General features: G+C 28.0%; 1 protein-coding gene and 1 long non-coding RNA gene across 7 annotated transcripts in view; one reads left to right on the top strand and one right to left on the bottom strand.

The window, feature by feature from the left end:
* The window catches only part of LOC140672277 (protein expanded), a 119231-nt gene extending 108913 nt beyond the window's left edge, over positions 1-10318 (bottom strand). For 5 of the 6 annotated variants that reach the window (XM_072904275.1, XM_072904278.1, XM_072904276.1 and 2 more), the window contains exon 1: positions 9744-10242. The gene's annotated coding sequence lies outside the window, so the exon portion shown is untranslated. Of the gene's footprint in view, positions 1-9743 lie in introns of all 6 variants that reach the window. The other variant, XM_072904277.1, reaches the window with a different exon arrangement.
* The window catches only part of LOC140672279 (uncharacterized), a 35264-nt gene continuing 20317 nt past the window's right edge, over positions 1786-16732 (top strand). The window contains exons 1-2 of the long non-coding RNA XR_012047874.1: positions 1786-2175; positions 10239-10438. This is a non-coding gene — a long non-coding RNA (uncharacterized lncRNA). The remainder of the gene's footprint in view (positions 2176-10238; positions 10439-16732) is intronic.

The following is a 16732-nucleotide window of genomic DNA, read 5'->3' as shown; positions in this document are numbered from 1 at the left end:
AAATGCTTTTTTTATTTAAAAAACTATTAGTTCGGTTAGAGAGAAAGATATATTCATGTTTTTTTATATTCTATTATATATGAAAAAAAAAATATTTGCGCCTAGACACAACGGCCTTCAAGTCAACCTCGAAAGGTATTTTGCACCGGCTATATTTACACAAAGCAAATACATATGACCGCACAAGTCGGACCTAAAATGCGTAAGACTAAAGCAGACTGAACCGACACGTAACATAGGAGGTAATAACTTACAATATCATAAGCGTTAAATTATATAGCCTAAAACATTCCACCTCGCAATGCGAAGCAAAGTTCTTGTTTTTCCCTCATTACCTACAACCAAGTTAAATATGTTATCCCACATCATTCTTACAATAATTTAGTTCAATTATGTTCGTGTATATGTGATTTAAATATTTCATATCTTTTAAGTTTTGTAACGATTAAAAGTTTTAAAGTTTATATTTATATATCTGCAGATTCTAGCAAAATTAGAAAATAATTTATAAAATAAATTTTTATAAAATAATTTTTTACATATTGATTTTTATCTATAATATAAATAGAATGATACGTCAGTAACAATAAAAAGATACATAAATAGTAAATAGAGTAAAAATAATAATTTTAATTTTATTAATAACATCACGGAGAAAGACAATAGGAGCCAGCGCAGGATGTAAAGGCGCAAATAAAATCTCAAGTTTTTTAAATACAAAAACATATTTATTTAAACGCTTCAATCCATATTCGGATCATCTTCAACAATATAACATAAGAAGACATTAAAAGTATGCAAACACGCACACAAATGTAATAAGTTTCTTACCGGCTCTAAACTTTGCAATCAAAAATATTGTACCCAAATATATAACGCTACAATGACAAAATTACTTAAAATAAAAGAAAATTAATTGTTTTGCGACTATAAATATTATTTATCTATGAGATTGAACATTGATTGAACATTGCAAAATATGCGCATTATTGAACTGCAATCCTTTTACAATAAAAGTATTCTGCATCTCTTTGGCACTATAGAAAATTACAGTAAAATAAAAGAAATTAATTTTGCAACTATGTTGTTCATTGATTTATGAGTTCGCCAAATACATGTATATTGATTATGAAATTGTAACCTTCTTTGTAAGAAAACTATTATATTCTTGCTATACAATAAATTTTTTTATAAATTATAGTTATAAAATAAATAATATTATTTTGCTTAAATTGATTTTAAAAAATTTCTGAATTATATACTTTGACCTAATAAAAAACTAATTTAGACAAAATAAAAATTTATATTATTGTTACGTCGTCCCGACTGCATAATTCCTTCTTTCCGTTGAGTTTTAAGATTAATTGCCTACACAACGACAATCATTAGAGCATTCTGACTCAACGAGTTTCGCCAAGTCGCGATAATAACCGAGCGTATGATTACAACTTATTATCACAAAAAACAAAAAAGAACAGTATGACTCTAATCTATTGGAAAAATATAACAACGTGTTTAATACCAAGTCTTCTCACAAAACCATGAATCACATCCTGAATAATAAAAACGATAACAAGTTTCCATATGACTTCCAAATGCAACGGAAGCACCGAAAAACAGGAAACGGATTCCTGACAACATTAGAAAAATTTCTAGTCAGAACCGATAGAACTATCAGCAGAGACCGTAGAAAATAACATGACTCAGAATCACATGAGCAATAATCTTGCTTCAAAAAGCATATAAAAAGGGAGACATTCAGACATATAAAAAGAGAAACGAAGCAGTCACCCGTCAGCAGTCACCAGTCACCACTCACAAGTTGTTCACCATTCACTATTCATAATTCACAAGTCACTCAGTGGAAGTTATCCAGTGAAAACCAATTACTCAACTAATAAAAACTCAGGTCAGTGAACAACCCCAGACGAACGCTTGCACGGCGTAACTCCGACTTCAATACGATCACGGAAGATTTCGCAACCGAATAACTTCCGGGCTACAGGACCTAACCAGTAGTTGTAACAACCCTGTCGAACCCTGATTACAACATTTACGAATTTATCACTCAACCCACGGCTAGAGTCAACGAAACCAAAGCTTCAACTTCCATTGGCTCACCCTCTCGAACAGCCACAACAGATTCTCCAAAGCTCCAACTAAAGTATTCTAAAAGTAAACTCAAGTCGCCATTTTTCACGACCGTATAAAAAACATCAGCCAGACGAAGCGTACTGCCCACTAAACACGGATAAGATTTTCAATGAATTTAAATCCACTCCTTAACACATTTACACACTTCTTTATTTTGCATTCCTTTTTTTTATTTTTAAAAATCATTGTAAACTTTCAAACAGAATTTAAAATTTAATAGTAGAGTCTCTCTCCCTTCTCTATTCTTGACGTCCTCCGCAACTAATGTAACACCCGCGATTAAAACACTCACACACACAAACACTAATTAGAGGCTATAATTATAATTAAATTCATGCCTACGTACACACATACACATATATTTGTAACTACATTTAGCGATAATTAGATGTAATATATTTTCAAAACTATGAATAAATTTATGTAATACTAAAACTCAATTCTCTCCATGATTTCTAACCTCTCTATCGGTTGAAAAATCGCACTTGGTCCTATCCCGTGTAATAGGAATTAACTTCCTTTACCGAAAAGGACCTTTCGAACGAATGTCCGAAATAAAAAGTAATAGTGATATTCATTATCGTTGACTTGTTTTTAGACCTGATAATTCGTTTGACTCGAAACCTACATCCTGATCCATACTGTTTCGAGAGCTGGCTGTTACGTTCTTCCTTCTAACTCATCATTCCCGAGTTTGGACGTAATATTATTTTATAACTATAATTTATAATTTTATCATATATTATAGTAGTATATAGAATATAATAGTATTCATGCAAAACAAAAAAATTGCAATTCAACAATCAAAATATAAGTATTTTGAGAGTTCTTAAATAGATAAACATTATTTAGTTGCAAAATAGTTAATTTCATTTAAAGTAGAGTTCTCACTTGTGCCAAGAAAATATAAGATCGTTTTATTGTAAATAATTTATTATGCAGTTCAATAATTAAAAAGCGCGTATTTTAAGAGTTTATTTTCAGAATTATGTATGTTACATTTGCAATACGATGAGTTTTACTTTTTCTAACATTTCTCTCTTGAATTGCATCAATTAAAGAGTTGTTTAGAAATTAAGGAAGTGAGTTCAAAACTCGAAACTATATCAGTTTGAAAGTTTATAAATAACTCCTAATTCTTTACCGCAAAGAATGTTCCAATTTTTTTATGGTGGAAGAGCGCGACGTCGCTTAGCTTCTTTACAAAAAATATTAAATTTTTGCTCAATAACAAGCTTAAAATTTTTAATTTGCAAGATATGAAAGCTCATAAATGTGCATTAAAAATTTATAATTGTGCGTTATTGATTTTTTTTTTTTTGCAAGACGGGTTGGCTAACTCGACAGGAATAATAGTGATAGTAAAAACAGATTATATTATACAATTCTCGTAAGTAAGTGAAGATAATCATTGGCTAGCTTGAAAAATTTCTTTAATTAAAAAGAACATACTAGAATATTTAGCGACATAAAAATATTAGTAGGAATATTTTAGCGACTTAATATGAAAATATGGCATTTTAAACGTTGATAATAATGATGCAGATAAAATATTGTTTTCAAGTTGTTGTACAAAAGTAATTAAAAACAAGATAATATAATAAGGAATAAATAAGTAACATTAATAAAATCAAAATTACTTTGAATTTAATATTATTATTTTATTATATAAAAATGGATTTAATGTGTGTTTTTATAAAGTTATATAAAAAAAACCAAATTTTTATATAAAATGAGAAAGATCTGGCATCATTGACACACTGTTCTTAATATTTTTGAGAGATATTCAGCATTGACATAAAAGTAATTCTTTAATAATACTACAATATTTTTGCTTATTTACATTTGCGATTTACAATAAAACGTTAGATGACTCATAATTTGATAGAATTCGAAATTTATAATTTTATTTGCTGTTTAATAATACAATTTATATATAGAAATATACATAAAACAGAATATACAAACCAAGTCTAATAGTATACTATGCACAAAAATATAGGGAACACTTTTTATATGTCAAAAAATAGGCTATTCTCAAACTGTTACAACTCGGTAAAAAATCATCGTCATCAGAAAAGTTAAAAAAAAGTCTTGAAGTTTCAACTTTAACGCGCTATCAATAATTTAAAAAAATTTTTGTATTTTCCTTATTCTATGCTTTAAAAAGCAATACATTCTTTTGTTCCTTAAAATTATGTACTTTTGAAACTCTACAGCTTGATAAGAAAAATTCTCTCGATGAATTCAAGTCAAGTTTCATAAAGTATAATGTTTTACCTACAAAATGCTTGTTTTAGTTCATCAGTTTTAACGAAATAAAACAAAATAAAATAAATATCTATCGTGTCCAAATAAACAGTGTCCAAATGAACGGTGTCCAAGTGAACGGTGTCTAAAATTTCGTGTCCATTTAAACCGTGTCCTTTTGTAACGTGTTCAAGTGAAGGTCACAATAAAATTATAATGTTTTAAAAAGGTTTCAAGAAGGGCTATCAAAATAAGCAATAAAAATTTCGATGTTCTTTTATTGTTGCTATTTACTGCTTCTTTCAAATATTTTATAATTTATTTTAATACATTGTTTAAATAATACATTTTAAAATATATAATATTTTATAAAGTATCTGTTGTAACTGTATTTTATAAAATATTTGTAATCCACCTTTTTATTTGCTTATTCATGTTTATACGTACATAGGTATATCGTTTGCTTCGATCTTTAATCTGTATCAATTTCTTCGATCCTCTCTACTACTACGGGTTGTGTTACCTATGCCTCTCTTAATATCTTGTATGTGCCATGTCGTAAAAGCGCTTTCCTTTTTATAATAAAGCAGCCACAGTTTTATTAAACCCGATTTATCTCGATTATTTTCCTTGTTCGATATCACTGCATCGTTATTACTAATAGTATCTTATAATATTTTATAAAGTAATGCTTTAATGTAATTCTATTGTTATATAAAATAATTTTTATATAAAATATTTGTTAATGCCCTCAGTTACAAATTACATTCCACATCATTTTTTACAAAGCATTGAATTTATAATTTTTCTAAACTTTGCAAATAATCGACACTACAAGGATTAATCAGATCATCGTCGAAGATCTCTTCGTGAAAACTTCTTTGAAACTGATAATACCATATCGACAAAATCAGACCTATTGGAATATTTAGTACTCATTTTATACAAATTTTTAAAATATTATTTTTTCAAAATATTTTTTATATGGTTAAATACAAATGTTTTTACCATGCAATTTTTGAGTAAAACTTTTTTAATATCGCAAATAATTTTTTTCGAGATATACAGGATGAATCATTTAACTTGAGACATCCAAACATCTCGAAAACTATAAGAGTTATAAAAATATGTTTCAAATAAAAGTTACATGGTTTCGATGGGGACATAAGATAATGCTACTAATTTGATCTTGAATAATTATATAAAGGTCATTTTTAATTTCTTAAATGGAATCTTCCATTTTTGATTGCACATTCTTGTAGCTTACTTCGAGAGCTTTCCAAAACACTATAATAAAATATTTTTTCATTAAATACTTTTCGAGTTATAAGGCTTGAAGTTGACAGTATTTGCATTACTCAAGGTGTACCACGCGGCAGTTGTGTGATAAGGAAAACTATTGACGCTTTCGAAAAAAAATTACATTTATATATCGATCAGAATGGTAGTACTTTTAAGTTGTTATAAAAACACACACACACATATGTATATATTCATAATTATATACATATTTAATTATTAGATGCTTTTATATTTAAATAATTTTATGTATTAGTAGCTTGATATTTAAAAAAGTGACACCCCCATTGAAAAATTATTTTTAAAAAAATATAAAAAATGCCAAATGTACACTCATCAAAAACATATTGAATAAAAAGTATTATTTACTATACACAAAATTATCTTTCTTGACAATAAGAATTATATAAAAAAATATAGTAAATGTCTATAATAGCTACTGTAGCGAAAAATCAATTTTTTCAATACCAATCAACAAAATTATCATGGAAATGGAATGTAGAAATGCTTTCAGGGAGGGGGAATGCTTCAATAACAAGTTATAAAAATAGGATATAAAGTAAATATTCACATAAGGTCAACCCTTTCAGAAATTAATAACCTTGACATATATTGTCAAGGTCACTGTCCTGAGTAACGTTTAAAAGATTTTAGCCGTCGCTCGTTCTTTATTAGAAAGTTATAGATAAAAAAATGTTTCATTTCGAAATGCCATAATTATTGTATTTGTTGCTTTATCTTCATATATATTTTCAATATTTTCATAATACACACACACACACACGGTGGGGGTGCAAGGGGGGCCAAAGGCCCCCTGTGTGTGTGTGTGCGTGTGTGTGTATGCGTCGTGCGTGCGTGCGTGTGTGTGTGTGTGTGTGTGTGTGTGTGTGTGTGTGTGTGTGTGTGTGTGTGTGTGTGTATGTGTGTGTGTGTGTGTTTATGTTATGAAAATATTCCCTGGTCCATGTTTATATTATTCCATGCAAAATTTAAAACTACGAACGAATAATTATATCCTATTAGTCAAACTTTTATTGTTAATAACTTCTTAAGAAAGACTTGCCCCTCCCTAAAAGCATTTCTACATTCCATTTCCATGATAGGTTTGTTGATTAGTATTGAAAAAAATTTATTTTTCGCTGCAGTAGCTATTATAGACATTTACCAAAAATATTATTATACAATTAAAAACAAAAATTATATATAATATATTATTATTGAATTTTGCAAAATTTATTTTTTTTTTTTTTAATAAAACATTTTTGAAACTATAATAAATATGTATGTACATTGTATATAATTATACTGTAACATTTTAATTTTTAAAAGAAATAGTTTTTATCTTATATATTTTTACATGGTATCAAAGATAGCAGAGACATTTTGAATAATCAAATTAAATAACAAGTTTTTTACATAATATTTTCCGCAAATTTGAATTTACCTGCGCGATTATATGAATGCGCGGGTGAATAACTAGTAACAAACCATGCAAGCATGCATATGCGTATCTGTGGAATGCACGCTTGTGTATATTCCTCCCGCCATCATTAAGCCGCTCCTTTTGCTCTTTCCACGTGTGTCGCACAGCTCTTACATTTCCTCTACATCGCTGTTCATCACTTTGATATGCGGCCGTGCTGCACCATGCTAGTTCAATACGTCATGTATATACACCCTTTAATTCCATTCAACGATGTGATTTTATATATTAACATTGAATACACACACACATATATATATATATATATATGGGGCATTCCATACGAAATCGACCACTTTTTTCCGCAAACATTTTTTATTTGCTTTATTTTTTTTTTATGTTTTTGCACTTATTGAAAGTGGTTTCCACGATTTTTTTTAGATTTTTATCTCTATCCATACTCGAGTTATAAATTAACAAAAAAAATTAATAAAAAAAAATTCAAATAGTTATTACTTTAAGAAGAATAAAGATATTGGCATTTATCAGGTGGTCATTTTTTTTTGTTTTTGAATGTAGTTTTCGAAAAAAAATATTGAAAAAATTTTTAAAAATAATTTGACATCGTTTTAGTCAATTTTAATCGAAATTATTTTTTTTCCTTAATGAGATCCCTTCGATTTTTTTCTAAAAAATTGATGACATTTTAAATTTATTAGTTTTTTACATTTTAAATGATATTTTAAATTTATTAGTTTTTTACATTTTAAATGACATTTTAAATTTATTAGTTTTTTACATTACTCTGATAAGAAAAAGAGTTTACAGACATAATAAATACTCATTCTAAACTATTAATAATAGAGAAAAAGATTTTAATATTTTTTAAAACTATTTTTCTCAAAAATAATGTTTATTAATTTCTTAGACGACTCCTATCGAAAAAGAAGCTTTACAAATAAAAGATTAATTAAATAAAACATTTTATTAGAAATTATAACACAATAACATTTATTTTTTAATAATTTAAATAATTTATTAAAATAATTAATTTATTATTTTTTTCCTTTTTCTTTGTTTTCCTGTGTTTTTAAATATTTCATAAGATTTTACATTAGTAAATTGAGAAAATCTTTTAACATTAATAATTCCATAAATAATAAATAATTTATTAAAAAACTAAAAAATGTAATTTTTGAAAAAAAAAATTGCATAAAATGGTCTTAAAAAAATTAAAGTTATTTGAATCCCCTTTTCGCTCATGGCTGAAAAATTTAATAAATGCAAAAACATAAAAAAAATGAAGCAAATAAAAAATGTTCGCGGAAAAAAGTGGTCAATTTCGTATGGAATGCCCCATATATATGTACATATATATATACACGTACTGTCAAACGTTTAAAATTTTTCAGAAATTTTTCTGTTAATTTTTTAAATATTATTGAACATATATTAATTCTGGTTGAATAAAGTTTTTCAAATTTGTAACCAATAAAAAACCTATTCATATTAAATATAAAAAGATTTAATAGATTTAATTTAATAAAAGATTAAGTGTATTATTCAGATATTTCATGAAAATATGCAAAAATAATAATCATTTATTAACATAAATTCTACTAGTGACAAATTTATTTGAAATTTACGATAAAATATATAATTTGAAAGAAGTTTAATAATTCTATAACCTCATCTTTTGTACAACTGTAACTTTTAAAAGATTTCATGCTAAAAACAGCTAATTTCGAAAATTTTATGTAATAATAATAACAATATTCCCGAAAATTTTTAAATTAAGTTTTAAAAATTCAGATCAAATCGCATAACTTCTTGATGATATATATATATATGTTTTATACATAATCATCCAAATATATGTTATCCAGATATGTATATGTTATATACATAATAATTATTTAATTATCCAATTATTTAATTTCATTTATATTATAAAATAGTATAATTGTTTGTTTTATCAGGGAGATGGTTAGTAATCGACCAAACTGGCATCAATACTTATAAAGTTTTATTCGGTGTTACGATGTACAACGACGTTTCGACCTTCAATTTAGGTCCTTTTCAAGTCTTAATTTTATCATGGTTCAGTTAGGAACAAATTTCGAACGTCACATTTACACGTCAGATGTTAGACTGTTTGTTTTATATTAAATTTTTTGTAATTTTAGGAATAATTCACATTACTATTAAAATGATAAACAGTTCCTGCTTTTTATCTTTTTAATTTATGTCGATCTAAAAAATAACTTAATTTTCGATTGCAATTGATAATATTCCAATAAAATTAACATAATGTTAGCGTTTAAACAGTTAGAACGAAAGAACCTTTTCATAAATTTGTAAAACAAAAAACGCTTTAATATTATATCATATTGTAGATTATATCAATTAAGGTAAAAATGTATGCACCTCACTCGATGCATTTTTTTCATGAATATCCAAGAGCGTTAAATGAACGCGCGAATTAATATCAATATTATTCTATAGCGATTATACGACTCGAAGCGGCAACACGGCGACACCGCGTGCGTGTCGTTCATTCGAACGAAAAGCGAGGACATGCTAGCGTGGAGTCACATGCTCGATCACTCACCCTTACCTTTTCTTTCACAGCGTCTCTACAATCATTGATTTATTTTCACGCGAAGAATACTCCAATGCACGCTCTGGTTAATCCAACGTAACATAAGAAGAATATTAGGTAGTCGTCGAAGATAAACACTCGCGAACTAAAATATATTCATATATGTATGATTCATAACACAACACAAACTTTTGCACGCTCGCTCCAAAACTTTTCTGATGTTAAACTTTTCTGATGTTAAACCACTTCTCACTTATGTCTCACATAAACTCCCGATACTCCCGCAGGACACCATCGCGCCGAAGCGCAAGAAAGAAAGAGAAAAAGAAAGAGAAAGAGAGAGAGAGAGAGAGAGAGAGAGAGAGAGAGAGAGAGAGAGAGAGAGAGAAAGAGAGAGATGTTATTGTAAGAGATTATGATAAGCAATTTCCTTCAGATTTTTTACAAATCGAACATGTACCAAGTAATTTTTTCGGCGATATTGCAAACGACATTCTTTTCTGCAAACAGAAACGATACTTTGCACCAAACGGTCTTACATCAACGTAAAAACATGAATGGATCGACAAAATACAACGATCATTCTACACCAACGGCCGGCGAGTGACTGAGTGACTGGCACTGGCACACGCCGGTTCGCGCTCCACCATCGGCTTCAGCTTCAAACTCTTCGACACCAGCTTAAGCTCAGGATAATCACCTTAGTTCAGGTATACGGTATACACTTTATAAAGAGCCAATCAAAACTTGATTTATTATTTAATTTCAAGAACAAAAATTTGATTTATTATTTAATTTCAAGAACTTATAAAGTTAAATTATACATATTGATTCGATTACACAAGTAAATGAAAAATGATTTTTTCAAACATAAGGAACAAATAGTTAATTTTTGTAGTTTTTTTATAAATATGATTCTGTTTTCTCAATTGCTCTATTATATTATAATTTTGAGAAATTTACAGTTAGAATTGCAAGGAGAATACAGTTAGAATGGCTATTTTGTCATACTAGTTACGGTATGAAATATTGGGGAAGTTTTATTGCAGTCAAAATTAAGTATGTTGTTAGAACTTTCAGTTTTCCGAAAGAACTTTTTGTGTAAACTATGCTTAATATATAACTATATTATTCATATAAATTAATATATAACTATGTTCATAATTCTAATATGATATTCATAATTATAAACATGACATCTGTTATGAATTATTATAGATTATTGACGATTTATAAAATCTATCAAGTTTTCAATTATGCTTTTTTAGATTCAAGAGAATTGTTTAGATCACTAAATATGAATCTAAATTTAATATATATAAAATTTATGCATATAAATTTTCAAAATTATATATATAAATTTTTAAAAAAATTTGAACAGTTTGTTATTTTGACATCTATGTATATTAATTCCGCCATTTTAAATTTGTCAATTTTAATATATGATTTTTTATTCAATGCTTTAAAAAAAACTCTTACATTTAAATAAACATAATAGAAATAGATTCTCAATCTAATTCGTATTAGATCGCATATATTATCGATAATATATCTTATGAACTGTACTCGACACAACAAATTTCTATTAATGGCCGAAAACCGTCTATCAATATTTACACAAATTTAATTTTAATTATAATAAAACTTTTCCAACATGTCCGTATAATGTCGCAGTTGTAATATGATAAATACAATAAATATGATAAATAAGATAAAAAAATAGCTATTTTTTATAATATTGGTAAACCTTGAGAAAAGGAGACACACCTCCTATGACCTTTACCTTGACCTTGACATATGTTGTCAAGGTCACTGTCCTGAGTAACCTCCAAAAAGTTTTAACCGTCGGTCCTTCTTTATTAAAAAGTTATTGACAAAAAAAGTTTGAAAAATGTGATATATTTTTCGTTCTTCTTGATAGTGAAGTTAATGACCTTGACATATATTGTCATAATTGTGAGGTATAAATAATAATAGTCTATAAATAAAAAAAATGTGTTGTATATTAAATTATTGCTATATATAAACAATACATTAGTTTTACATAATTTTATGACACATTAATTTTATATTATTTTTTTTTATAAAACATAATAGATTAGTACACAATGCGTGTATTTAATTCTCTAAATGTCACAATACAATTGTCGCTTTTCAAATTTTATGCAATAACTTTTAGTATTACAAAATAATAATTAATGCCAAAATATATTACTTAAGTGAATGTTATTATGTATTGATCAATAATATAATTAAGAGCTCTAAACAATAAATAATAATAATTGAATCGGAATTGGCATAAGGAGCATAAGATACTAATGTTCTTAAAAAGAATGATCATATATAATTCAAAAAATTCGTTACTGATACATATATTAAGGGAAAGCGAACGTTTCAGTCGAATTTTTTCAACCGCTTTCAGCACAATTAACAAAAGTAATCAACTAAACAAAGAGCAGTTACAAGTATCGGCCGGAGGTTGGAGTATAAAAATAAATAAAATATGACAAATTATACATAATAAACATAAAACATTATCATATCAATTGGAAGGCAATCGTATTGAAATAAAGCCGGTGGCGTAGTTAACATATATAAAATATTATTAATGTAAAACAGAATAAAAATAAAGTACTTATGCTGTAGATATACTTATTCCGACGTGTAAATTTCTGTCGAGGATATGCGCTCCTCTCTGGTTATTTCGCCAGTAGGAATGTCAGCATGATCAATCATCTAAAGTTTGTTAATAGAAACAGATAAACTAAATAGATGCACAAAAAAATGCAAATTTCAATAATGTCGAAACAAGTACACATTCACAACTTACATTCGTAAAATTCTTTCGAAAGGCGATTTTATGAGAACGTATGGAATAAGCGAGCACTAGTCGAAACTTGCTTTGAGACAGTTAAAAATTAAATAAGCAAGAAAACATTTTCGTACCGATATAGAGGTTACATAGATTAATAGGTGACATTCACAGTTTCGATAGTTTATAATATCATTATACAATTAGGCAAACAATCTATACACATTTGCATGTTAATAGCATAAACATATAACTGGTACCATAAACCGACGTTTTTAGGAAGATTTTTTAATTTCTTTTCTTGACATCTCCATACTGCCAAAAAAGAGGCACCATCATAGGTCTCACAGATAGGGACTTTCTGCTGTCTCATCCGCGCTTTTATACTGACAATCTGGCTTTCATAATAAATATCCTTTTGCAAAATAATTACCCGTTACATGTGATCTTCAAAACTATAAATAATCGTATAAAATATTTAATTAACAAATCTACCAGCAACACGGATAACAGTGAGTCACCAGAAAAACGCGACTCTTTTTTTACGATGCCTTTATCGAAATTATAGCAGACTTTTGTAGTAAAAAAAATCACACTCTCTCTCTTTCTCTCTTTTGACAATAACTATTAAAGTAATCTGTTTTAGATAAAGAATATCTTGGAAACTAATCTAGTAAATTTGAAGTCATTGATAGAATATTTAGAGCTCAAGCTAAAAAACGCAGTGAGCAAATAGAGAAACAGAATTTCTATATTTGTAAAATTTTAAAGAAAATTTGGATGATTAATCACTCAACCAAGAAAAGATAATAAAATGTAATGTGCACATTATATATTTATTATGAATAGTTTTTACATTTTTTATTCTTTTTTATTCTGGTTAAAAATAGTCAGAATAGAATGAAATGAAATAATGATACATTAATAAGTTATTAATAATTTTTCTGTAAAATGTAAAACTGCTCAAAGTAATTTCAAAGTAATTATATTTCTCCTTGCAACTTTAGTGATATAATCACGTAAAGATTGTCAATGTAAAAAAACACGAATTAATAATATTAATAATGTTATATTTAATGTAAAAAATATAATTTTAATGCATATTTAATTTAATTTTTAACTTATATATCGAGAAATTAAAATTGTACTTTTCTTTTTAAATATAATAAGTTGAAAAAAAGAGATTGTGCCAGCGATGGACAGCGAAGAAGACTCGTGAAAATCATGGATCTAATAAGTCCAATGTTCTCTTAAACTTACTAATCGATTTGCAATAAAACGATCTTATTGTCTATTCAACTTGTAAATAAATGTAAATATAACTATTTACATTTATTTACAAGTTGAATCACTGATGGTTCGTTACTGCGTTGCAAGCTGCAGCTGCAGTGAGACGTGACCGGCGCGACTTTGACGCGAGTATAAAAATGCGAAAGTAAGAGGCGTTTTGATTAGTACGCGGAGATTAAATTCACTGTCCGCAAACTACAGCTATTCGAAAAAAACAAAGACTTCGAATAGTTAACACAAATTTTGCAAAAGAGAGGATCACACACTATCGCTTCGGAGCTCAAGTTCAAGTGCGAAGCGGCGGTCGCGCGGAGGAGCTTTTATAAGCTAAAGATTTCGAGAAAGTTCGAGACTTTTCTAATTTTCGTTCCGTTGTTAATCTAAACCTTGATCAAAGTCATCTTTTACAGTAAATTTTTTATTGTTGCTTGTCACTCCTCCCGGGGACCGTTTTGTGATAAGCGCGTTTTGATTTTAAGTCGCTTATCACGCTGTGATTGGTTGCGCGCGGATTACGCTTCGCTGATTTGGTTGCACAGCAGTCATCGCGTGTCGGCTCGGCGACGCGGCGATTACGAATCGCTCTTAGCGCTATGCTCTTCGTAAGCGTTTATTTAAAGTAATTTGAATTATTCTAATGATTATTTAATTAACGGCCAATTACTGCATTTTTCCCCCATTTCTTTTCAGGGTTTGTTCCTTTGTGAACAAGATAATAAAACATACTTTCCAGAAATATTTTTGTTTTAATAATGATTCACGGTATTTTCTTCTAATAAACATTAGATTTAATAATTTTCTTAGTAGAATAATTTTTTAAATATTTATAAAAAAAAGTTTTATATATAAATTGTAACAGAACAAAATTTATTATTGATTTGAGTGCTACATGTAAAAATATTGTACATAACTATACATGTACATAAACTATTTGGCAAAAAATAACTAATTTGGCAATAAATAATATAATCTTTTTCATGGTAGCCACTATGTTTTTATGGGACAAAATGTACAAGAAATTGCAAAATTGCTTAATTTCAATAAGAAAAAATGGAAAATAAAGTTAATTAATGTTAAAAAATTGGTTTCCAATACTCTGATACTACATAACTTTCACTAATTATAAGTGTCAGCAAGAGCAAAAGAAACAGTTTTTAATTTTTTTTCTCTACCAAAATTAAAATGTAGAAATCTACTGAACACCGCACAAACGCATGCCGGACAGTAAGTAAAGTATGCCTCGCGAAGCGTTATCGGGAAACTTTTTCGTGAGCGTTCGGGTCGCATGCAAGCCGCGGAACTTGCCGCTAGGTGGCTTCGCGTAAGTAAAAGCACTTCAGCTGCAGTACTTAAGGCCGCACACTCCTACTCAATTTCTTGTACTTTTATTAATGAGTACATTTATGTATTTATGTTTAGAGTCATTTAGGATTTATTTTTATTGGCGATTTTGACTGCCTTTAATTAACGCTTTTTTTCTTGGAATAAATATTTTTAAAATGAGATGTATAAAAGAGGCTTAAGGGGATCCAAAAGCTGTTCTATATTATCAACCAAAATTTAATCTAACATATGACAATATATTTGCTTAATATAAAAAGTTTTGCAATTTACACACACAAAATAAGGTTTCTGCTAGAACTTGCATGAAGGAATATTTGTGAACTTTTAGAAATGACGTTTGACGTGAGTTTGTGTTTCAATCTCGCATATTCACAGATGCACGAGAGCAATTTTAACAGATTTGAAAATCTTTTTTACTAGACTTCTAAAGTCATTTCCAAAAGTTTACTAATATTCTGCTGTCATTCCAAACGCGGACGCTATATCTCTTACACGAACATACCGTAGAACTTTTTATGTTAAATATTGTTACGTAACTGTCATTTTTTAATTCTTTATCATTTTTATATGTAATTATTAGCCCCCGCGTGTTGTTTTTGTAAGTACTTTAATTGTGGAGAAGAATTTATCAATCCTTGTAGCCAAAAAAGAGATTTTCCAAATCTATAATTCATGTTCTGTCAGTAATTTTGGATCCCCTTAATAAGTTCGTGTTTATATATTGAAAGTTATGTATTACAATAATATTGAAGGTATTTAAACAATTACAATAGGAAGGTCGCAATGATTATATAATTTAATTTATTATATAATAATATTATATAATAAATTAAAGATAAATTTTAAACTTATATTAAACGGTATTTGAAATGTGAAAATTAAAACTAGTATTGAACAGTTTTAAATTGCGTGCGGATGTTTTGGTTCAATTTTTCGAACCTTCATCAGCGCATTAGTAAACAATTTTTAATATAAACGGGTCGTAAATTATAATTAGCGTTCGCCATTTGTGTAGCTCTATGTGATCAAGTCAAGAAATGATAAAAGAGATTGAAATGAGTATAACCATAAATATCGTAGTATGTTAAAAATCGGTATTTTTACGATTTTCGCTAATTTGTAGATTAGGAGAAATGTTTTTATTTCCAGTTATTTTTACATTTTCCTCTGGTTTTTCTTATATCTTATAAGACATAGTGTAAAGATATATTCTTTACACCATGCATTGCACCGATTTGTTGATGATTAATATCATCGGTGATTACACGTGTAATTACCGATGGTATTAATCACCAACAAATCGGTCGACAACATCCGATTTCGGCTTCAAAGATAATGTTGAGTATCGATCATGAATCTTTTTCCGTAGTGTAAATTCATAAAAAAGTGAAAATTTTTATAAAAATGAAAAGTTGAATGAATGAATGAATGAATCTTCCATTCAAAAATTAGTCGGGTACAATGGCTGTTGCATGGTGGATTATTCTTGAAAAAGAAAATAAAAAAATAAAAATCCAACAATACGCATAATGCGTAGAATTTTAAGGGATACTCAAGA

This window comes from Anoplolepis gracilipes, chromosome 13 (genome assembly GCF_047496725.1).
Source record: "Anoplolepis gracilipes chromosome 13, ASM4749672v1, whole genome shotgun sequence".
NCBI lineage: Eukaryota > Metazoa > Arthropoda > Insecta > Hymenoptera > Formicidae > Anoplolepis > Anoplolepis gracilipes.
Note: the sequence above shows the minus strand (reverse complement) of the source record. Positions and strands in the feature narration are given on the sequence as shown.